At 42.1% G+C, this 24,551-nt stretch overlaps 1 protein-coding gene across 3 annotated transcripts in view; it reads left to right on the top strand.

Moving 5' to 3' along the window:
• Positions 1 to 24,551, top strand: part of cadpsa (Ca2+-dependent activator protein for secretion a) — a 175,196-nt gene that overhangs the window by 7,764 nt on the left and 142,881 nt on the right. The window contains exon 1 of one of the 3 annotated variants that reach the window (XM_053441620.1): positions 8,728 to 8,796. The exons of 1 other annotated variant lie outside the window; for it this stretch is intronic. The gene's annotated coding sequence lies outside the window, so the exon portion shown is untranslated. Of the gene's footprint in view, positions 1 to 8,727; positions 8,797 to 9,121; positions 9,257 to 24,551 lie in introns of those variants that run through there. One more of the 3 variants, XM_053441627.1, reaches the window with a different exon arrangement.

Below are 24,551 nucleotides of genomic sequence, written 5' to 3'. Positions count from 1 at the left end.
CAGACACACATTGATAGACACAGACCGATACACACACAGATACACATAGATGAATACATGTGTTTTTCTAAATTGTGATAAGCGGCTGCTGTTGTTATCTTTGAAATATGGGAGTTTGTTAAAATGATGAATCATTAAATAACACTAACTTTATTTCACATGCATACACATAGACACACACACAGAGAGACACTTTGACACAGACACACACACACACACCGAGACAGACATACATAGGTAGACCGCCGGTTTTACATGTATTTTCTGAATTGTGATAAGTGCTTCTGCTGTGTTTATCTTTGAAATATCGGAGCTTGTTAAAATGATGAATCATTGAATAACATTAACTTTATTTCCCCTTTTTAATAAATGCTTTTGTAATTAAAGTATCTGTAGTCTGTGATTATTTGTGCATATGTATGTGATTGCAGCTGGATTATGATTGCCTGTGCTCGAACTTAGTAGCCTTCACTGTTAATTAAATAATTATTAATATTAAATATTGAGATTATTGATTTGACATTTATCATTATGAGACTGATATTTATAGATTGTATCGTTGGTCCCTGTAACCAGGGTGGTGCCCCGCGACAATAAGCAATGATTACAGATTTGTATTATTCTTAATTGATAATTTTATTGTTTTCATTAATTATTTTAACTATTATTATGGATAACCGTATCATTTCTAATTAAATGTGTTACATTTCTTAATTAATAGCTTTATCATTTTTGATTATTTTTAAGAAATAATTGTTATTTTAATAATCATATTTCATGATTATTAATAATTAGCCAACGTCAATTCTACTCCTACTATTGCACAACACTAGTCAGACTTAGAGTCCTGAACTGAGCCTGGTGACCCGCTCTGTCATGAACACCTTGCAGGACCACAGACCTCAGTGAATCAGGGACAATGTACTGAAAACGCTTTGCCTTAGTTTTGTGGTCCTTAGAAACCCTGTACAACACACCGTTACTGACACTCAGCCTATCCCAATGCTTCAAGTACCTTGTAACAGAGACAGACTCTTTAAACCTTTCTCTTCTGGAAGGCCTCCGATGCCTCTCAACATAGAACAAAACACGGGAGAGGGCCTCATCCTCCAACTGTTTATCGCAAAGTTCTTTCTTGGTGTAAGCAGGTAAGGCGTCCAGCCCAGGCGGAATCAACTGAGGTAGATGCTGCAACACTTCAGCTGCACGGACCCTTGAACATGTGTCCCACTCAATGTGTGACTGCAGCACGGCAGACACGTCCTCCATCACAACAGACTGAACTTGCATATGAACTGGAGTGCACGTGGACTGAATGTCATTCCTATCCAAATGGGATGTATGGTGACCACTGGAAGATTAGAAGGCTCTCTGAACAGAAGCACTAGACACATTTGAGACCTCGTTAAGAAGACCTTCGTAAGGCTCAGCAAGCAGTCTGTGACCAACATCCTCTCTGACAAATGGTATACGGCTAAGAGCATCAGCTACAATGTTCTGCCGACCCGGGACGTACTTAATATCAAATTCATAACTAGCCAGCTTTGCTACCCAGCGTTGCTCACAACAGTCTAGTTTCGGCTTAGTCAGGATGTGAGTCAGCGGGTTGTTGTCTGTCCAAACTGTGAATTTGTGGCCTTTTAGCCAGTGACTGAATTTGTCACAAACTGACCATTTCAAAGCGAGAAACTCTAACTGGTGGGCTGGATAGTTCTTTTGGGACTGAGACAATGACTTGCTGGCAAAAGCAATGGGTCTGGCACGCATATCGCCTTCCTGGATTTGGGACAACACAGCTCCCAAGCCATCCAGTGATGCATCAGTCGACAGCATGAAGGGTCGGGTGAAGTCAGGGTGGGCCAAGGCGACACTTCAAACTAGCAAGTCCTTCAGGTCTTCAAAAGCTCAATCCTGCTCTCTAGTCCAGTCAGTTTCATGTAGCTTCCTACTTGACAATTTGATCTTGAGCGGTTTGCCTTTCCTTTTTCCACCTTTCAGCAGATCAAAAAGCGGCTTGGCGATGGCGGAGAACCTGGGCACAAAGTGTTGGTAGTAATTCACCATCCCTAAAAATGACCTAATTCTCTTCTGAGAAGGTGTCTTGCCATCAGGCTCCATCAAGTCTTTGCTCGTCATGCTTGTGATGCTGTCAACCTTAGATGGGTCTGTTGAAACGCCATTCTCATCTATAATGTGACCAAGAAATTTTACGGATCTCCTGAGGAAGAAGCATTTCTTAGGGGCCAACTTTAGGTTATGACCACGCAATCTACTGAACACCAACTCCAGCCGTTGCAAGGCAGTCTTCTCGTCGGGTGCAAACACCAGCAGATCATCCAAGTAGCACAGCAGACTCAGATAATTTTGGTCACCAAAGATGCTGGTCATCATGCGCATGAAGCTCCCTGGGCTGTTACAGAGACCTTGTGGCAAACGGTTGTATTCGAACAGGCCCATGGGTGTGGTGAAGGCAGAATACTTCCTATCATCCTCGTGAAGGGGCATGTTGTAAAAGCCGGAGGTCAGATCCATTGTACTGAACAGACAGTTGCCTCCAAGCGCTGCCAAACAGTCCCCTTGATGAGGAAGAGGGTGGGCGTCCTTCAGGGTTCTCCTATTCAACCACCGAAAGTCTGTACAGATGCGGAGATCTCCGTTCTTCTTCCACACAAGCACCAGAGGCGATGCTTTTCTAATGATTTCTTTCTCCTCCATCTCGTTCAACACTTGGCGAAGTTTCTGGTATTGACCAGGGGGCACTCTTCTGTATGGGAGTCTAAATGGTCTGTTGTCGGACAGGTATATACGGTGAACAAAACCTTTCGCCTCACCACAGTCTAGGTGGTGTTTTGAAAATATGTCCTCTTACTGCAAGACAAGATCGGTAATTTTTCTCTTGCAATCCGCTGACACCTCACATGACTCAATGTCAACATTACTGAGTCTAACTGACATGAGCCGGTCTTTGACAGAATCTGCTTCAGGAGCAAGTGGCACAGTTGACTGAGTGTAACTGGGGAGGGCAACCTCAGGGCTATCAGCAACATCCATATCCTCAAGTGCTACACAGGAGAAGATGTCAGCCAGTTTTGCGTTGCGCCTCAGCACTATAGACTTGCTTGTTGTGTTGACTAGCTTGAGTGGGACCCATCTGTCTCCCCAGAGTGTAGTTACAAGTCTCGCAACCATAATGCCTCTAGGAATTGATCGTGATGACGTAGGCTCTGACATGACAGCACTGCCAGGTGAAACAACAGTGTTTTTCTGCAATTTTCCCCAGATGAGATATTCCCGACCAGGTTCGAGACATGTGGCTGAGTTACACCTCACCGTTCCAACTTTGTCAGGAACTGCTTCCCCTTTCCAAGGGTTCACACCAGAGAGCATAGACACGAAATTTACCGTTTCTGAGTCAACGGTTGAGCAGGGACCAGACACTGTGTCCCAATATAATTCACGCTGCTTAGACTGATGCATGACGTGTTTTATGACATTAGTCCCTATGATCAACTCGTCATGCTGTCCTGGAACAACTAGTGTGGGAACCAACATCCTACAGCCATACACTTCCATCTCCACATCAAAAGCACATTTGGGTTTAACACGAAGCCCGCCGCAACCAACAAGGACTACATTCACGTCAACACACGTCTGCTCTGTAATTGACCCAGCATTTCTCAGTTTCATCTCAGCCTTTTCATTAATAATGCAGGCCATAGAACCACTGTCCAATATACCACCTATCACTAATCCATTCACCACTGCAGGTGTGTAGAAAAGACTGTCACTATTGCCAATTCTGTGAATATTTTGATAAACAACTGTAGAGTTTTTACATGAGTCTTTCGCAGATATGTAAACAGTCTCAGCATCAGACATATCTTCAGTTTGGAAGTTTTTGGTGAAACCTGTACTGCCTCCCTCCAAATACAGGCCAGTTAGTTTCCCTCAGCGTGAGGAGGGGAGGAGCTTTTGACATGACAATTTGGCCGGGTGTGGCCAGGGGCGTAGCAGCCAAAACACAGTCTCTCGGCTATGCAGTGCGAAGTGGTGGTGTGGCTAGAGTCGTTACACACTCTGCAAAACGCCTCTCTGGAACGTCTGTCGCGAGGGTTATATTGAAACTTACTTCCTCGAGTTGGGCGGTTAATACTGCGCTGCTGCATTCTCTCCATCATCTCCTGAAACATGTCCGTTACACGAGTGAGGAGCCTCTCTTCTGACTGTTGTAGATTTTGTGCCACAGCTGGCACAGGAGCATAATTCTGAGCCGGACGGGATTCACCTTGAATTGTTTCAGACGCTGAAGAGGGGCAAAGGGTGTGATGCTGCTCGGACACTGCTGGTGTGGATTGCTCAGGAGCTACAGAGGCAGTGTGGCTTTTTAGCTGACTAGCATTGGTGGTTCTGCTACTAGCTCTCAACTCCCTCTGATAGTCATCAATCCTCAGCTGAACATCACGCGAGTTCCACTCATGGACTGGTTTACACTTGAGGATGCTAGTGAGCTCTGGGTCTGGACAATGCTTGACAAACATCAGGGCCACTTCATCAACCATGTCCTCCGTCTGCTTCCCTTGCCTGCGCAGGCCCTCATTGGCTTGATCTGCTGCCTTATTCAGTCTTATCCAGTAATCGACTTGGTTCTCTTTGTGCTTTGGCAGAGGGGCGTAAAAGTCTGCCAGAGGAAGACATGACGAAGCATCACTAAAATACTGGAGAAGAATGTCATACACCAGTTCTGGTTTCTGTCGTACGTCAAGAGCTGGGTTACTGCGTAGGGCGATTTTCACAACATCCCTGGCCTTGCCCATTAAGTGACTTATAATTTTCTCCCTGGTCTTGTATAGGAACATCTTGCTTTCTGAGGTAAGTCTTAGTCATGTCAATCCAGTCCTGGACTGAGTTTTTGTCAGTGCTGTCACCTCTGAAAGTCTGTGGTTCTCTGTCAGGCTTAACACGTACAGTCACTTGTGGAACATCATGTCTGGTAGTGTCACTAGGTCTGTTCTCAGTCATAGGAGCAGTATGATTACCACTATTTAAGCTTACAACACCAGCTGACATCAGCTTTGCTACAATAGACTCACCAATCTGAGCTCCTAACTGTCCTACCATGTCTTTGAGATGGTGAATGGCATCAACATCACTGCCAGGAGTGGAAGTATGTGGACCCCCCCCCCTGTAGGCACACTAGTGGGAGTATAACTCGGGCTCTGACCTAACCCAGTATCTGCATAGCCATCCGGCATTGCTGTTGAGCGTCCCACATCCCTACTGTTATTAATAGCACTGATCCATGCACCTCTACCTTTTGGCAGAATAGGACTAGAAAAATCATCCATTGTTAATTAAAACAACTCTTGACCATGAAATGTACTTGCGTTGTGTATATAAAAAAAAATAAAAAAATTATAATATATATATATATATAAAAATATTTTTTTTTTAAAGAAAGGTTAATAAGAAGTACACAGATATTTAGAAATGAAAACAGTTGTCAACACACTTGAGGGGAAGAGAAAAAAAAAAAAAAAAAATATATATATATATAAATCGCTATTCCCCAATCAAGGGTCTTCTACAGTTCTGACCGCACTATAATCTTGAGACGTGGATCAGGATGGCAGCACAGCATCCACGGCGACGAGCATCAAGCTGGTCTGATGATCCGAAAGGTCACGGCACCAGTGTAACGGATGTAGAAATGTGACTCAGGACTTGGTTTTTGGGACTTTATTCACCTACAAAAACTGCAGACACCTGCAGACAACAACATAGGTTTGCTGTTAAAACCTCCTTTTTCTCCATACAAAAGTCCTCAGTGATGAAAAACTAAACTGCTCAGTAGCACATTATTGGTGAAACAGTTATTAGATCCTAAAAGAAACTCACATACCTGCAGACAACAACATAGGTTTGCTGTTAAAACCTCCTTTTTCTCCATACAAAAGTCTACAAAACAGAACAAATTGACATCAAAGGCTGCCGAAATCCGCGGAGCAAAAACAAAATGGCGGCCACATTATGTAAATAACATCTCCGTGGATTTCAAACCACAACATTGTCAAAACATATAAACATTCAAAACAACAGCACACTGTACTCATACACGCAACATACAATCCACAACGGTCATTCCTTCAAGGAAAACTACAAAACAGCACAGAGCTTTTACACAGGTGACTCACCCTCAGTGATGAAAAACTAAACTGAGGGAGGGAAGGGCCAACAGGAAGTAACAAACTTTCGGGGAGCACAAAAGGTGGTGCACAACGACATCACCTCCACAAGTAGCACTATCAAAATAAAATAATAACTTAATAAAATTCACAAATACAAATTATAAATAAAATAAATACAGTGCATTCTTAACTCTGTTACACTTGCTACTAGCAAGAACAAATTGGTCACTAAAAAACAAGCCATTGCAAAACTCTGAACACTGAAATCAGCCAAACAGATAATTTTGGCATTATTTGGTATAGAGGGCTAACTTCCTGAGTAAACCCATGGATGTTGTGGGTGACCATCCAAAGTTTTGTAGCGTGATGGTGGAGCGTGGATTGTGACCATGGATCCTGATCGTGTTGGCAGCTGATTATGGATTATGATTATGCTTTAGTAGTTTTTCCTTACTTTTGTTGAGGGCTAAGGGCAGAGGATGTCACACCTTGTTGAAGCCCTGTGAGACAAATTGTGATTTGTGAATATGGGCTATACAAATAAAATTCAATTGATTGATTGATTGAATGTTAAGACATGCTTTGAATTTGTGTTGCTGTTTAGTCTTCTCATGTGGTAGGCTTCTTGTGTGTTTTTTAGTTAGATTTCCTGTTTTTCATCTGCCTTCCTATCTACAAACTGGAACTACTAGACTCATTATTTCTCATCAAAATGTATTCACTGTACCAACATTTATACAATGTTACAGTGAAGGAAGTGAACAGATGAACTGACAAAGAGGACTGGGAGAAGGGAGACCCAAATTCACAAGGGAAGCAGGGATACTTGGAGACAGGTGAAACACTTCACGGTGTTGAACACAAAAGCAGGAAAACAGAAAAAAACTGTTTGTAAAACAAAAGTCACACTGAGAAAACTATATAAAAGTAAAACAGGAAATAGAGAATAGAAAACGCATAAAAAAAGGCCCTTTAGAGTAGCAAATCAGATCAAATTCAGTATTGACACCTGGGTACTCGCATAATTTTACATGTGTACACAGGGAATATATGGACAACTTCTGAAGATACCATGACCTGGATTACCAAGAGTCAGATATAGTCGACCCCTATAATAATGCAGTTATAACAACTGGATACTCATAGGTCTAAACACATTGTTGGGTATCGCAGCCTGCCTGATCTTAGAACAAAATAGCTTTTAGTTAGCTTCTTTTGCTAAAACTCCTGAAATTTGGCAAACATTAGGATGGAATTGGATGTCAGTGAAATTTGTTGAGATTAAAGACAACATTAGGAAGGACACAGCACGCCCCAGTCAAGTTCAACGGGCTCTGGTCGGAACACTAAAAAACATCCTTGTATGGTGGATTTAGTTAGAAAATATTTCTGGGGCACAGGGTTGCCGTTGTTATTTTGTATGTGAAAAGGCCTTTACAAAACATCTGGCACATCATATCTTTTGTAGTCACCTCTGCCAAGGAGATAGTGTTTTCGTCAGTTTGTTTGTTTGTTAGCAGAATTACACAAAGTGCGCAATTTGTTGCAGATCTGATTAAAAATCTTCATCTAGTTAATTTAAATGTGGGTTCATACAGGGACTGTTAGGCCCCGGCATAGGTATGCATCTATTGAGTGTTTTACACCTGCTTTGCTATTTGCAGTCAGCCTAAGGCAGTTTCTCCCCACACTGGTAGCTTAGACTGTTGAAATGGGGCAAACAGTGCCTGAGTTGTACTGTGTTTACTATCAGGTAAAGCTCATCTTCATGTTAACTCAATTTTCTACACAAATGGCACTGGTGACAGCAGATCAACCCCTACAGTGCTGACTAAATGTCTTGTTATGTCTGTATGTGTATTTTGGTGTCATCATGCTGCACTGTATCCTCTTCATTGTCTCCATCAGAGTCTCCCCCACAGGGACATGGATAATGCTAACAGTTGCAGCGAGGGGCTCACCTTACCATCCTCATTTATGATGAAGGGCGCTGTGCATTAACTTACAAGCACATTTGTTGGTTACAGCCACTTGCCATATAGTCTCATACAAATATGTGTAACCTTGGTGAGTGGAACTTATTTCTTATTTCATACTTTAACATTAAGATACATTTATTCAAACACTATACTGTGTATTTATGATGCACGTTATATATAGAGCTATTCCACAGTATATAAAGTAGTTATATGTAGGTTTACTTTAAGCCAATGCAACATTAATACGTTCTGTAAATGTAAATGCATCAATCATTTTTCATTTCTTTCTTTAATCCTCCTACCCTTAATTTCAACCTTACGAATTAAACGTAACATTACTTTTTGTATTGTTTTAGATATTTTTTAATGGATATAAACTCAATCAAGTCAATATATATGCAATTCTTAGGGATATCAGGTGTTATTATTAAAGGGGACATATTATGAAAATTCCACTTTTGTAGTGCTTCTACACGTTAATTTTGGTATCTGGCATGTCTACCGTCCCAAAAACTCTGGAAAAAAACAACTCCCGCGATTTGTTGTGGTTCCTCTGTCAGAAACTATCAGGGAAGCTAGCCGAGGGGGGATGCTAACGGAGATCTGGCCGAGAAGCAGAGCCTGCGGTCAGGGTAAGTCACGAGCCAAAGCCCCCTCCTCAGCTCGGGCTTGCTGGGTGATGTCATCGGGCTGCTGGCTCCATGTCAGCGGCTCGCTTCTGGGGGACGTGTCGGTGTTTGTTTACGGTTAGCAGCAGGGAGCTAACGCTAGCTTGCTGTTAGTTTGTGTTTAAAGTTGCAGCACTTTCTCGAATGGTAGCTTGTGCACGTTTTTACAGCAGTATTGCATGTGGCAGCCCAACCGGGAAGCAGCGGAGATCTGGCCAAGAAGCAGAGCCTGCGGCCGGGGTACGTCACGAGCCAAAGCCCCCTCCTCAGCTCGGGCTCGCTAGGTGATGTCTTCGGGTTGCTGGCTCCATGTCTGCGGCTCGCTTCTGGTGGACCTGTCGGTGTTTGTCTACGGTTAGCAGCAGCCGCCTGACTGATCTCCCCACGGACAGGGGAGCGTTGACAGTGCGTGTCTCGTGTCGCAGTGAGTGTCTTCAACTAGAAAAGCAGTTTTGTTTCGGTAATTGACGGTGGCGTGTAAGCTAGGTGGCGTTAGCAGCAGGGAGCTAACGCTAGCTTGCTGTTAGTTTGTGTTTAATGTTGTAGCACTTTCTGGAATGGCTGCTTGTGCACGTTTTACAGCAGTATTGCATGTGGAACCCCGGCTGGGAAGCATCGGACTGGAAGGTTGGGGGAGAGATCTCATTTCGGGTCCGGAGTGGAGGAACAATGCTCTCGGAGTCGTAGCTCGTGTGTGTCGCCCCGGTAGAAGCACAGCTATAAATAGAAAACAATGCACTCGGAGGCTAACCTGAGTCGTTGCTTCTGTGTGTGTCGCCCCGGTTGAAACAGCAGGTATAACTTAAAACAGCTGTTTGTCGAGCTTTGTTATAAAATAGCACCGGAACGTGTTCCAGGACCCCCCCCCCCGGTCTCCGGCTGCATTGTACCCGTGCTTTGGCGCTCGCTCAGCAGACAGCCTCTCCTGTGATGCACGGGCGGCGAAGCGGAGGAGGAGGAGGGGGGGAGAGAGCTGCGCATTAAGGCCAATGTATGCTTCTCCGTTTTGACGGAGATGGAGACGGACAGATAGGACCGCCTTCTCCAACGTGGAACGCCCTCTCCAGGCCTCTCCGCGGCTCCTCGGAGAGCTTTTCGTGCAGCTCTCATTTTTCTAACTACACGTGGAAATGGCGGAGAGCCCACGGATAGCCCTTGGATGTGATTGGTCCGCTAACGCCAGCATTTCGGGACCTCAAACTTCCTGTTCCATTCCCTACATCACAATAAACCAAAATCACAACTACGACTCTATGATTAATGTGACAAGTGTGTTAAGCCAGCGGCGTTGTCCGGCTGACGGTGGCTGGTTAGAGCACTTACGGCATGTGTGTACGGTCACATACGGTTATAACACACTTTCATAACGGGGCTAGCGGGCTAGCCACCATGCTAACTGCGGTGGGAACAGCGCAAAAACCCGCTGACTTTAATCCCACGGCTCTCATGACACTGTTTCTCAAACACCGTCAGGTTAGAAGCAAACACTTGGTAGTAGTTAGTATCGGGTGTCCGTGCTGACTGTGTGTGGAAGCTGGGGGGGGAAGCTAGCTGCCTCCGTGTAGATTCAAGCTGTTGCAGCTGTTGAATTAGCAACGCAGTTTGGAAACAAGACCGGGGAACCGCTGCGTTAAGACACGATAACAAAAGCATTTTGACCCGCTGGGTGTCACTTTATTCAGCAAAAACTGTCACGTCATCAACATCCTTTTTCTGTTAGTTGCCATCGTTCACTGTGTGTGAGGAGCCGGGAGGACGTAAATAAACCAGCGTGGACTTCTTCTATATACCTCATGAGGTAGGCTTCTCTAAGCTCGACTTCCATTGCGCCATCTACTGTTCTGGCGGTGAATTGTTTTCACAACAAAAAGGCTCGTAGAACTATAAATCAAAAAGGGTCCGTCTGCTCCATTCGTCCGTCAGTCCGCAACAGACTCGGAGAAGCATACAGAGGTCACCAGCAGCTCATTGCCACCTCCGTTTGTCGCTTTAAAATAAACTTATACCCGGGATTTTAAGTGCATTTCGCCGCAAAAGTTGCAGCAGTGTTAGCTTCCAGAGCTGTAGCCCTTACACTGTGTGTGCGTGTGTGTGTGTGTGTGTGCTCAGAATATACACATACAATTACATACTGTATACTCACATATCTAATGCATGTATTTAAATAATGTTCATCTTTATCAGAAGGTTTAGTAAATTGTAGCTTCAATGAAGAAACACAATAAACGGATACTGAAATATATGTGTAGGACTGTGACTTAAAATGATTTTAACAACCTTAAATATGCTATGGCGATTTAAGACGTGAAACTGTGTGTGTGCGTGTGTGTGTTTGTCGGGGGTGGGGGCACTCAAAACAGCTCAATCTGAGGAGGGCTGTTTTAGACAGGGTAAAAAGGTGCTGTTTTAAATTATCCTTGTGGTATTTTGACCAATTTTTTTTACAGCCATTTCATTAAGACCCCAAGGAACCATATCAACTGTGGTGAAATGGGCATAATATGTCCCCTTTAAGTGTTTTGACAGAAAAAAAGGGTCAGGCTGGAAGGGTGGAGTATGTTGACACAGGTGCTGGATGATGGTGATAAATTTTGGTTTGGCCGCGACTTTACATGTGTCTTGGCAAATTTGAATCTTCTATATCTCTGGAACATCATGATAATCTATTAGTTATTTGAAAGAAGTCTGACACATTTCACACTTTATTTCCCATAACCAGGAGACGTACAAATATTTAACACATATCAAAGTTTTGGGGTTCAGGTAGCAAAGATGACACAAACATTGTATTTAATTAATCACTAGCAAAACAGACAACTGACAGATTGTGATTTTAGAATGGAGAAGAGGGCGGCAGGACAAAAATATTTAATTATCAGTTCAAGCAACTTTTAGAGAGAGCAGGGAATTGCTTTAAATGTTCCTGAATGTAAGCCATTCACAAATATGTCAGCATCACAGTTCAGACAAAATGTCAGAATCTGTTTGTGTGTTACAAGAGAAAATACTGAGGTAGACAAAGAATGAAAGTCGAGTGAAAGTCTTCTCAAACACATTTGCCAGTCAGCTGGGAAGTGGGTGGTATTGCACTGGGCTTTAGATGTTGTGGGCTGAAAGAGATGTAGCCAATTTCTTCAATGTTCAAACCTGTTTAATGAAGACTGAGTTTCAAACATTTTTACTTGGCAGAAGAAGGTAGGCCATTAACCATGAACACAACACTGACACTTAATTAAGTTGTTATTGGGACGTTACCTATTTGCACATTTAGCAGACACAGAACAGCCTTTAGAGCTACATTTGTGTCGATGCACGGGAGTCCAATATTCCCTCATTTTTAGCTCTGCACAGCACCTTGAATTTACCTCTGTGCATGAAAGGTGCTTTATATATTAATTTGCTCCTTGCCTTGCCTTGTTACTGTCACCACCTCCCGAAGGACTCTGGCTCTGTACCTGTTCAATGCACCACTATATTTCATTCTATACCCACAGTTACAGAGGAGGTGGAACATGGCCCAGAAAAGAGTGTATCCAGGATTTATTTAGCAATTTCTATGCAACATTTCCCAAAGAAATACTTAAATCGATGGTGGTATTGGGTGTGCACGTAACCCTAACCCGATTCCGGATGACAGGCACACAGACTAAAGAATATAAGAGAAGTTCTTGTCTGAGAGAAAGAACTGTATTACATGGTATGCACACAAGTGCAGCTGAAACTTTGAGGTCTGGACTGGATGGATAGTAACAACTTTATGAACTATATCGTGAGTGAACACACAGACAATCGGGCTACAAGTTGCAGTACCCAAGATACAGTACAAGATCTCCTATTTGTTCATAGTCTAGTTTATTAATGCGAAACACAGGTTTGATATGTTGAGATAGGGCATCAGCTTTTTTATGCTGTAGATGTCAGTATGATGTAGAAAGAAATTAGAGACACTGATATCATGAAAGTTATTTATTAAAATGTTGACTTTCAAAATCAAAATCACAAGAATTTGTTTTGTTTTAAGATCTAAGAAACTAAACGAAATAAATTGAAAGCAGGTAAACAGTTAACAAGATAATCAATCACTCAATCACATTTGTTGTTACATCCTCTTTCCTTAAACCTAAACCAAAAAAAAACTATTAACAGGGGAAAGAATTATAGAAACCTCAGAGGGAGAGAGGTGTAAGTATGATGATGATTAGTAGGAGTCTCAAAATATCTTTTACAATTTGCACATTATAATTTAAATGAGTTTTTTTATCAGACTTTTTTTTTATCTGTCCCTGGGAATACTAAATATATGTCTTTGTGAAATGTTTACATTGCTTGTAATCACATGGTTTAATCACATTCAGTCATACAACTCCTGTTTACAAATGTTTATTGCAACAGTAGAGCATGTTAGTGTTTGACGTCCAGGCTCTAGCGATAATAAATTATTTATAATCCCCTGTTGGAGCCTACAGGTGGATGATGGGGTGGTTGAGGGGCTGAAGCAACTGGCAGGAATACTGACGCAGCAGCGGAGCGAGCAAGGGGAGTGATTGGAAACTGTCTCTGCTTAAATAGACCGCCTAATAGGGTGGGTGTGTAATAAAGATGATTGTAGAGAGGGAGGAATGTCACATGATTAAAGTAACGCAGCTCGAGTTGGCTGCCTGAACTAGCTCACAAGCATCGCTCCATTCATGGCCAAAGTTGACAGTGTTGAGTGTTTATCCCAATTCCTCTCCCTTGGTCCTGCCCATGGATATGAAGTGACCCTTGCTAGGTAGGGTCCCCACCAAACCGTTGGGTATGGCTAGAAAATCTTTCCCTAGGAATTGGGACATCACTCGCTAAGTCAACAACAGCCAACCAAAGTTATAACAGTGACAAACAATATTAATATCTGGGGGTTCATAGATTTATCACCCAGATATTTTTGCTTTCTTTTTTTATTTTGCATCTGTCGCATTTCAGAAGCATCATTAACCCTCTCCACTCTCTCGCTGTGATCCAGCTGGGATCCTCTGCTGAGTTCTCACATCGGATTCTCCTGACTTTCACCTGGCCCCCTAGTATAAAGTCTGCAGATCATTTGGAGGCTCTCCATGATGCATAAACGAACCAGAGAACATCCTGCGAGTTCTGCTTTATTGCAATTTAACTGCAGAATGATTACATTTCTTCTCCACATCTGACTATCTGTATGAAAACCAATTGTTTTTTTCTTTTTAGAGTACATCAAAATTGTCTCCCTGACCCGATTTTGGCTTTTTAACAAAATAATAGGGCACAGACAAGGCACAAGCCATTAAAAACATACCTGAAACAACAGTGATATTCCTGAAATCAAGCTGTAAACAGTCCCCCCCCCCAAAACACTTTCAAATTCCCACCTCTGTCACTGTCAGTGTGTCTGGCAACGCAAAGGAGGCGGTTAAAGAAAGGATAACCTTTTTGAAATATGCCACCACATCGTCACAGCACATTTTTTTTGCGTGTGTGTGTGTCTGTATATTTTTTATAGAAACAGTTAATTACTGCCTGCATAATTCACGAGGACAGCATGTAGGCTGCTAATAATGATGAAAGCCTTGTCAGATGGCCTGCTGTGTTCATATACAAACGCACACCCACACAGTACACACTTGAACATACACCACATGCTTCGATGTATGGGTTTCTATGACACATCCAATCACAGAAAGCAATGAATGTGTTGTAATTAGATTGAGGGTGAGTCATCATATCTATCCAATCTATTGTGACTCTAATATGATACTCATCTTTATAGTGCCACAGGGCAATTAGTATGAAGAGTCCTTGGCCTTTTAGACTGTCGGAAAAAAATTAATTCTCCACAAGCTTTCACCTGTGAGGTCATATCAAGAGCAATCAATGATATGATGAGCCTTCCAGGCCATTACATTTACCATATGTAACAGGTGGAACCAACCATAGGAATTCAAATAAAAATAAAATAATCTATTTTTTAATTGAAACTTAGAACAATGGTTTCACGATGAAACTCTTCCCCCTGCTCAAGACAATTCTCTAAACAGAGACACCTGTCCTACTCACCGGTGAGTTCTTATAACTGATAAAGGGCACATTAACGAGAACACAAAATATCAATGCCCCGTACCAACATACACTTTATCCACTGTCAAGCTTAACACTCTTTCTTCTAACTAAAATGCAAAGACATTCAGTTACATCATTCAAAAACCCATAACAAAAGATCGTTTTGCACAGCAAACATCTTTCACAATCAAAGTTCAAGGTTTTTCCCGTTCAGTCTGTTCACTCGCAGTTCACAGTTTTACACGTTCAGTTCAAAATAGTCGAGCCACGGTCCTCAAAGTGTATTGAACTGTTCCCAAAATGGACATTACCGTTCCGGACACTTTGCTGCTCGTTGACAATGTGGAGTCACATGTGGCAGGGTAATACTCACGAACCAGGCAAGTGACCTGTGGGCCGTCAAGGGCTGTAGTGGCGAAACGGCAAGCTGTCCTTGTTCGCTGGCGTGGTGAAGTCCCCAACGCTGCGGGCACATCAAGGGCGGTAGTTGCGTGGTGAGGTCCCCGATGCTGGCAACGAGCTAGTTTCTAAATGTTTAACCACACTTTACTAACTAGCGAGGACATCCCGCCTCACGCTACAACGTGCTATACTTTTTTAACAGCGACACAGGGCGATCTTCAGCGATGGTGGTGTAGACTCCTTCTTCCATCAAATCGTAATTCTTCAGCAACACGGATAACAAACTTAACAAACGTGGAGCTAAACTTATAATTAACTGACTTATCCTTCTGTCATTCACTCCCAATAATGTTCTACTCAAACTGTTAGATTATTGAGAATTATCCTTACTAGCATCCACTAGTGAGTGCGCTTCAAACCTTTTATTACCCCCAGCCGCAAAAATATGCCTTTCATTTTGTTCCCTATTTAATAATGACCATAGTTGATCGTCAACTACACAGTATAAAGATTTTGTTTTCACCCAAACATGTGAGGACATGACCCAAGGGCAAAGCACCTGGATAGGCTGCTCTCATTTAGACTATCTACCTCACTCTTGCATGCAATACTATACATACAATACCACAGTGCAAAGCCTATTTCATACCATATTTCTTTTAATTATCAGTCTGAGTGCTGCTTTGTCACTTTTAAACTGTCCCATCCCCCTGACAAAGCAAGCCTTTTGAAAAAAGCTGACCTGGAGTCGGATTTATAACCGTTGCGTACACACAAAACGGGGCATGAAACGTGCGTATGCCACTTCTCACGCAAATCTTGGGATTTATAAATACAAACTTGACGGGAGAATTTGCGTATTTCCACGCAAACTCTGACCCATGCGTACAAACGTTTTGGAGATGGGAAAGTGGCGACTGAGTTAGGTGGTGAACTGAAGCCATATTATTGATCCAATTCATCATTTACATTAAAACCAACAGCTCAGTTTTGCTCGCGCGACATATCTGTTCCACACAAGCCTTTTCATTTAAAAAATATCTGAAATAACTGACAGCAAATTACGTTCAGATTAGATTTAACCACAGAGTTATGGAGCTGAGTCATTAACAGGTTTTAATAATATCTTCTAACATTGTGCATGTATCAATAATTCATTGCAGCGAATGTGACTGAGCAATCAGGCGCACAGAGCGACCCAGCGCACAGGAGACGCAAGACGGTGGAGCAAATTACTCCTTAGATTAGGCTACGAATAGGCCTGCTGCAAGTGCAGGAAGGTATTACTAAGGAAGGAGTGAGTCTTTAAAAAGACTGTTTATAAAGCAATGAATATCTGACCATGCCTTCAGTTACTTTTATACTCTGAAGCGTACGTGCAACACGCGTTCAAATGATAACACTCCTCTTTTGATTGGTGGATCAGGAACGAAACAGTATTTGATTTGTTTGTGTCAGTCCAGCCCCCAGCATTTAACCAGTGACAGGTATTTTTTTTTTTTTTTTTTGTCTGTTACATTGTGACACCCTGGAGAGTGTCCGCGCCCCCCTGGGAACCAGTTCTAGAGGTGTCCTACTGTTAACAAGGGATTTTTTTCTCGACAGTCGCTGAAGTGCTGCTCATTGGGTTTCTCTATAAACTTTAAGGTCTTGACCGTCTATGTAAAGTGCCTTGAGATAATGTACATTATGATTTAATAAAATTGAATTGAATTATATTGAACAATACTGGATTACAACAATTCTGAGTGGAAGAACCTTTTAAATTTCGGAGCTGAACAAAATGTATGGACAGATCCAGGATTTTTTTTCACATTCTTTGCATTCTTTGAATGTCTGGCAGCAGCGGCGGAGCATGCATGTCTTGTGTGTGGTCCTCTGGTGATGGAGTTCTCTTATGTCTTCAATAGCACTTGAAGACTTAATTGAGTACAATATAGAGGTTTGTTCTCTCCCCTGAAGTGGTTTTACTCACTTAAAATAGTCTATGACAGAAAACCTCCCACACTTACTGTATGCCTTGGTACGTACAAGGTGGCTCTGGTATGTTGAATACTCTGCTTTGATGGTGTGGTACTTCTTTTTGATGGTCTCTCCCTGTTCAACCACTTGGCCCGGATTGTACCACATCTCCAGCAAATTATATTTATATCCATAAGATAAGGACAAAAATCAAGATATTGTCCCTTTTAATTTACTACTACTCTATGGAACAAAGAATGGAATGGAAGCAACATGCTTCCATATTATTCAGCCTCCAAAATATTGGAACATTTTCTTGTAATTCTTAGAAGTATATTAGCATCTTTTTTTAGACCCTTACTGTCTGGTAAATGTCTAATGTCCATCAAACTAGACACCCCACTTTCATAACACAGGCCCTCTAAAGTAATTTGACGAGGCTTCATTAGACCAACTGAGATTACAAATGACTATACTCCCTGTGCTTAGTGAACAAAACATAACCCGTAAAATAGAGCCCATTCCCCTTCAAGATTCCATCTGTTCCTGCAACAAAAAGGATGGGCTTGACTGAAATCACATTGCATCATAGTCTGAGGTTGTAAGGATTTGGGGGGAGGAGTAGGACGTAGACGCAGAGTTTTAAAACAAAAGGTAATTTTAATTAAACAAGCTCTTTAACTAACAAAACAAACGTGAACACTAAAGGGGAAAAACAAAAAACACAAGGAAGCTTACACAGGGGATACAAAGGTGAAGAGACTCAGGAGATCAGGAGATCAGGACAGGAATGCAGGACAGGACAGCCCCATGGAACATCAAGGAACAAGAACAACCAGAACAAGAACAATCAAAATGAGGACAAAGGGGAGCACAGAGACTTATATACACACACCAGGAAGGCAGGGGCAATTGAACACAGGTGTAACACATGAGGACTGGGGAAGACAATCACAGACAAGAAGTGAAGACACACGAGAAGAAGAAAACACATAAAAGGAAGCAAGACTACAAAATAAAACAGGAAACAGAAAACACTTAACAAAAAGACTGAAATTAAACAAACTAAAATGACAGAACATGACAGAGGTTAATACAACACAATCGAATATAAGACTATGGCTCCTGGATAACTTGCAGGCCATGTAGAGAGAAACACTATCAAGCAACAATAAAATCCAACTTGCATTACTACAGGAGAATGCATCTGCTAAAGTGCTTTGGGTAAAGTGAACTTTAGAACATGAAGCATGATGGTCAGGAGTTCAGAGAGCAAAAGACTCACACATGCCCATGCTCTCAGTCTCTATTTACTGATGGCTCCTTGGAATAATCCCTGATCCCTTAGTGCTAGATTAGTAGAATCTTCCTAAATTACTAGCTCTACACAGTCTGTGACATAAAAGCTTAACAGAAAAGGTATATTTATTGCCATCAAATGGTAGCAGTAGTGTTTTCTGACAACAACAATTGGGTTATGAGGGGATGTTGGCTGCAGTTAAACTTTTCACAGACTATCAGTCAGCAACTGATAATGGGCCATGTGAGTGGGTGGTGTTTGAATGCTGTCTGCTTTCATACATTCTTAACAGGAAGGAGTTTAACAAAGTGTGGATTTGCAGTGTGGTCATGTTTACTAACAGATAATCAGGGCACAGGGGAAGAGACACTGTTGTGTGTATCTGTTGTGTGAGTGCTATAGGCCTTTGTCACTGCACTGTATTCATGTAAAAGCCTTGTTTGTGAGTGTATGAATGGCAGTCCTCGCCCTGATGAGCACTTTCTCAATCCTTTGTCGGCATGCTGTGCAGAATGTAATCTAGGATTAAATGTCTGTTTGAAGTTACGTCATAACCAGGGAGATCAAGCATGTTGAATTGGGAGAAATGGTTACCGTTAAAACAAACGTCTGTTAGAGTGTGTGTGTGCTCACGTTTCATAGGAATATATATATAATGTAGGTCACATGTACGGCTATAGTAACATACTTGTGTTATTTGTTACGATAGGATTTTCTTTGACCCCAGAGCAGAGACAAACCACTGACCACTGCACAGTTCTTAAAGTTTAAGGGTATTTATTGTTCGATCAAGCTGGGTTTGAGGATGAGATGAGGAAGTGGAGAGCTAATGAGAATCCCATCAGCGAGGAAGGAAGGCAGGAAAGTGAATCCTGGAGGCACAAGGAGAAAAAGCTGTGAGAAAATAATGACACAGGGAACGATACTATAACACAAAGCGGCCGAGAACGAGAGACGACCACTGCAGTGAGGAAAACGGTCTGGCAATGACTGGGAGGACGACAAGGATGGATGCTACCGGTGTAGTTTCTGAGCTACTCCTGGCCACGCCTCCGCTTAGTCAGCTAGATGCACACACCTATGGAGGGGAGAGGAGACACAACAAAGAGCGCAAGGAAACAGTGGGATACATAGAGGTGCTGTGAGTTATTTTGCCTGATAACTCTAAGACTATCAAAACTGATCAAATACTGAGGCTTAATCGCATTAACAACACCAAACAAGGATCACTTTAGCTGATTCTCCTTTGATGGAATTGCCCACATCTAAATGCAGATGAATTAATGAACAAGGAATCAGCTGGTGGTCCAAACACCTTCTATAGTCCCAGTGTGACATGCACAGTGAGCCGTAGCATGATAGCAACCAATTTAATGTGGACCTGACAATAGGGAAAGACCTCACTGAGCCTTGCTTGGAAGCAGAACCAAACCATGACATGTGGAAAAAAGCTGTGGAAAATGAGTCTCAAACAGAGACTGATCAGCCAATAAATCCAGGAGAACTGTTTTCAAGAAAGCAGAAAAAACATGTATTTGAAGAAGAATTTCTTAAAAAGCACTAGATTCCTAGTCAAGATGGCTTTCAGAAACAATCACAATTGCATTACGGTGTACTGATTTTAATTGAAAGTAAAACCCAACAGAGTACTTTACTGGCTATGTCAAAGTTGACAGAGAATTTGCTCCTAAAATACCCCACTGCTTTCATGCTGTGATCTCAGCTGTGTGTGAGCCAGATCAAGCTCCATTCCAGCAGCTTCACTGGCTGGAGCAATTACTGGCAGATAGATGCACTGAGAGAGACATGAGACACACATGCATGCACTTACATGCACACAAACAAACACAAGCAGACGCACACCGCACACAAGCAGACACACACACACACACACACACACACGAGCAAATATATATGCACTGAGAGAGGCATCTGCTTAAACTCTGACACATAAATACAACAGACACACACACACACACACACACAAACAAATGCACACAGAAATACAAAGGCACTGAGGGACACATATGCTCACACATTGACACACACACACACACACACACACACGCACACACACACACACACACACACACTCACACAGGCACAGCAGTGTTATCTGGGTTTTACAGAGCTCCCAGATGGCAGCCATAGCGACTGGTCTTCAGACACTCCACTGACACACTGCACCACTGTCTGTGTAGATAATTAGAATTTTAGATTTTCAGACATTTCATGAAGGCAGAGCACAAGATGGCTCTCAGTGTAGGATGCAAAAGTGCTAACTGCTATTCTTTTATGTGGGAAATAACCCCCTAAAAAATTCTAGACTTGCATTTAGTCTCCAAGAAATGTTCATAAAAATGTAGAGAGATAACATTTTGACATCACCTCTGGGATCACCATCAATCAGCTGACTTCAGTAACTAAATCATGGTTGCTAGCACTGTTGATTGAGTGCAGTGAGAAAGAGTTGAACACCCTCTTCACTTTACATTACATAGCTTACCACAGTCTGTCAAGCTGGTGACATTACTTTAATTGTGCTTCAGTCCTTGGCTTCTGGGAAATTGTGTTTTAAAAGCCACTAAATGCAGATTGTGTATATTTAAAATTATACTAACCCAGTATTGACATATGTGAATGGCACAACATACTGGTAAGCAAGTTTATGTTGTAGGGCTGGTATGTAGCTGGGGGCGAGGCCAGAAAGGGCCAGAAGTGATCAGTAAAATCTTAAAATCAATTCTAAAACATACAGGGAGACAGTGTAAAGATGCTAAAACAGGAGTGATGTAATCATGTTTCTTAGTTCCGGTTGAAGGCCTGGCAGCTGAGTTCTAGACTGTCTGGAGTCAATCAATAGATATTTGGCTCAGGCAGGTAAAAAGGCTGTTACAATAATGTAATGTCATGAGATAAAAGCATGTAAAAGTACAGCTGTGTATCGCGAGCATAAAAATGAAATGAGACACCATGCCTGTGAATTATGTTCATAAGGGGAAGCATGTACAATACAAATAAAATAGGCCCCAAGACTGATCCCTGCAGCACACCATACTTTACAGTTAAAAATTATGAAACATAGTTATTAACAGACACACAGAACTTCCGGCTAGACAGGTATGAAGCAAACCCCTCCAGTGCTCCAGTCTGTTAAAAAGAATGCTGTGGTCCACTGTGTCAAATGTTGCACTGGGATCCAGAAGTACCAGGATTGAGCGCATGCTGTCATCAGCAGCCATTAGGAGGTCGTTGGGAGGCCTAACGCCGCCAGGTTCACACCGGACGTGGAAGCGACGCCGAAGCTTGGCTTAAGCGCAGCGCCAAGCCTCTGGCTCCCATCCACTCCCATGTTAAACCTTTGTGCCGGTCACACCGGACGCTGAAGCGTAGCGTTGTGCCGCGGCTGCCTAGCGCCGTGAAGCGATCGTTTCCGCGTCGAGTCAATTTTTTCCGCTTTACGCGAGCGTATCGCGACAAGAAACACACTGAAAAATGATTTTTTAAACGATATTGATGAAATATTTTATATGATATAAATGATAAAATATGCATCCCATTCTTTGTATTCACCTTCTGTTGTCTTGGAGTTTTATTTTTACCACTTTTACCAACCAAATTATTAAATGTCCCCCTCTGCCCATCCACTACAGCCACACAAGCAGTGATAAAGATAAAAAGAGGGGGCGGGGGGGGGGGGGGGGGGGCTACGTATTCTCCACATAGGCTTGAGTGGAGAATACGTAATTTACCCTCGACACCCGACATTTAACGGAGCAAACAGCGGAGAAGTTCTTCAACATGGATGACATTAAATTAATAATTGAAGTGGAGAAGTACAGTGAGTTGTATGATCCTCGGAACATGTTGTATAAAGACAACACCAAAAAAGACAAATGTTGGGACGCTGTTGCTTAATGTTGGAGAAACAAATATGCTTTTATACTACTGGATCAAAGGGTGATATTATTGGCGCTGCCCGACGCTTCAGCGTGGCTTCCGTGTCCGGTGTGAGCAGCCAAGCGCCGGCGCGCTAGGGATTAGCGCTTACGCCACGCTTCGGCTTCGCTTCCGCGTCCGGTGTGAACCCGGCATAACCCTGAGCAAGGCAATCTCAGTGCTGTGGTACTTACGGAAGCCTGATTGGGACTTTTCAAATATATTTTCATTCATATACAGTATTCATAATCAGTATGCTTACATTTTTAGGTTTATCAATCAATCAGTCATAAAATCTTTTTTTGTATAGCCCATATTCACAAATCACAATTGGACTTGTGACGGAAATCTAAAAATACAAGAGGCTGGAACACCAAATTTGTCTTTGTGTATTTTAATAGGGGCATTCTGCAGAAAGGATCAACACAGAGAGTCAAGGGAATCTCAGAGTGAAGATGGAGAACAGTCAAATGCAAGGATCTTATATAGGAGAACTAAGGCTGTTTTTATGAACCAGTTCAGACTGGTTCTGTCAGCGCAGTTGGAAACCGGAATCAAAACACCGAAAACTGATTTACGTGTGTTTCCTTTGGAGATAGAGCATACATTCAGTTCTTTGGAGAGTTAATAAGTGATAAAAATGTCTTAACGTTTTTGGGTCACACACAGTTCAGATCATTAACAATTCAGGTCATAAAATATTTAGACAGGTCTGCAAAAACGTACTTTTCAACTACAAAATAGGTTTCAACCACGCTTAGCTATTTTCCCCCTACAGTTGTGTAAGGGTTTTAACAATTTGTGACATCCTCTGTCCTTAACCCTCAACAAGAGTGTTGTGTCTCTCAAGCAGCAGTGTTGTTCAAAGTCGATGTTTGAGGAAGGACATCGCGGATCCAGAGCTTGCATTACAACAGAGTTTATTACACAGAAGTTTCACAGGTCGGGCAGGCCCCATGGTATACCCGGAGACATCACAAGCCAATAGTGAAAGTCTGACTTGCCTCCTGCAAGTCAACGATTCTTATAGGGGAACCTAGAGATAAAAATGACGTCACCCATAGAGGCTCTGACTGAATTTGGGAATGTGTGTTACTATAATTTAAGGATCTGTTGAGAGCAATCCCTTTTCTTAGTATTTCATAAGCAGTTCAAAGAATCGTTCAGAGGTGGGAGGAAATATTAACAGAACACATCTGGAAATAGTTTTTAAAGGTCCGAACATAAGACTCAAGACGCCTTAGGATATTAACATGTCATTATGTTTTATAACAATGTTCAAAAGATCTATTAGCTAAATATAATACAAGAGTAAGGAAAAACATGTGAGGGATACCTCTCCCAGGACGGACATAACTGCAATAGATGCCACGTGTAAAGTAGAACATCAGAAAGATAAGGGTATTTGCAGCATTGATTAGAATAAACACTTTGTAACATAATGGAAGGTCAATGAATTGATGGATTATTGTCAGTAATGGTTGAGTATCTGAGGAGAAATATTATATATCAAGCAGTCTTGTTGTAATCATAGTCCACGGTCAGCAGCCACCCAGATCCACCACCACCATTATCAGATGCCAACACGATACAGGATCCACCATTATTATCACGTTTATGTGTGGAATAAGATATGCATTCAACTTATCTGAATAAGAACAAGATTTACATTTAAATTTATACTCGGGTACAATGAAATTCTAAGATGCTTCTCTCTCTAGTCAAATAAAGACGTGGTAGCATTATAGGATCAATTTGTTTAATCTAGGATTTCTTTTGCAATTTTATCATATTATATATTTCTGTAATCCTTCAGATGTTTTCTAACCACACCAGAATAAAGATGGAGATATCATACTCAGAGGAGACGTGACAAAGCTTTTTGTGTTTTATCCCCCAAAAAATAATTTGTTATGATAATTTTAGCATCTGTGACAGGTAACTTGGTAATCACCTTGGGTTAGGGTTAGGGTTAATGCATGCCAAGTTCAATATTACACTTTTTTTTTTTTAATTTCATTAACACATATTAACATGTTTTCTGAGT

Source organism: Pleuronectes platessa, chromosome 2, assembly GCF_947347685.1.
Source record: "Pleuronectes platessa chromosome 2, fPlePla1.1, whole genome shotgun sequence".
NCBI lineage: Eukaryota > Metazoa > Chordata > Actinopteri > Pleuronectiformes > Pleuronectidae > Pleuronectes > Pleuronectes platessa.
The sequence above is the reverse complement of the archived record's forward strand: the minus strand, read 5'-3'. Positions and strand labels throughout refer to the sequence as shown.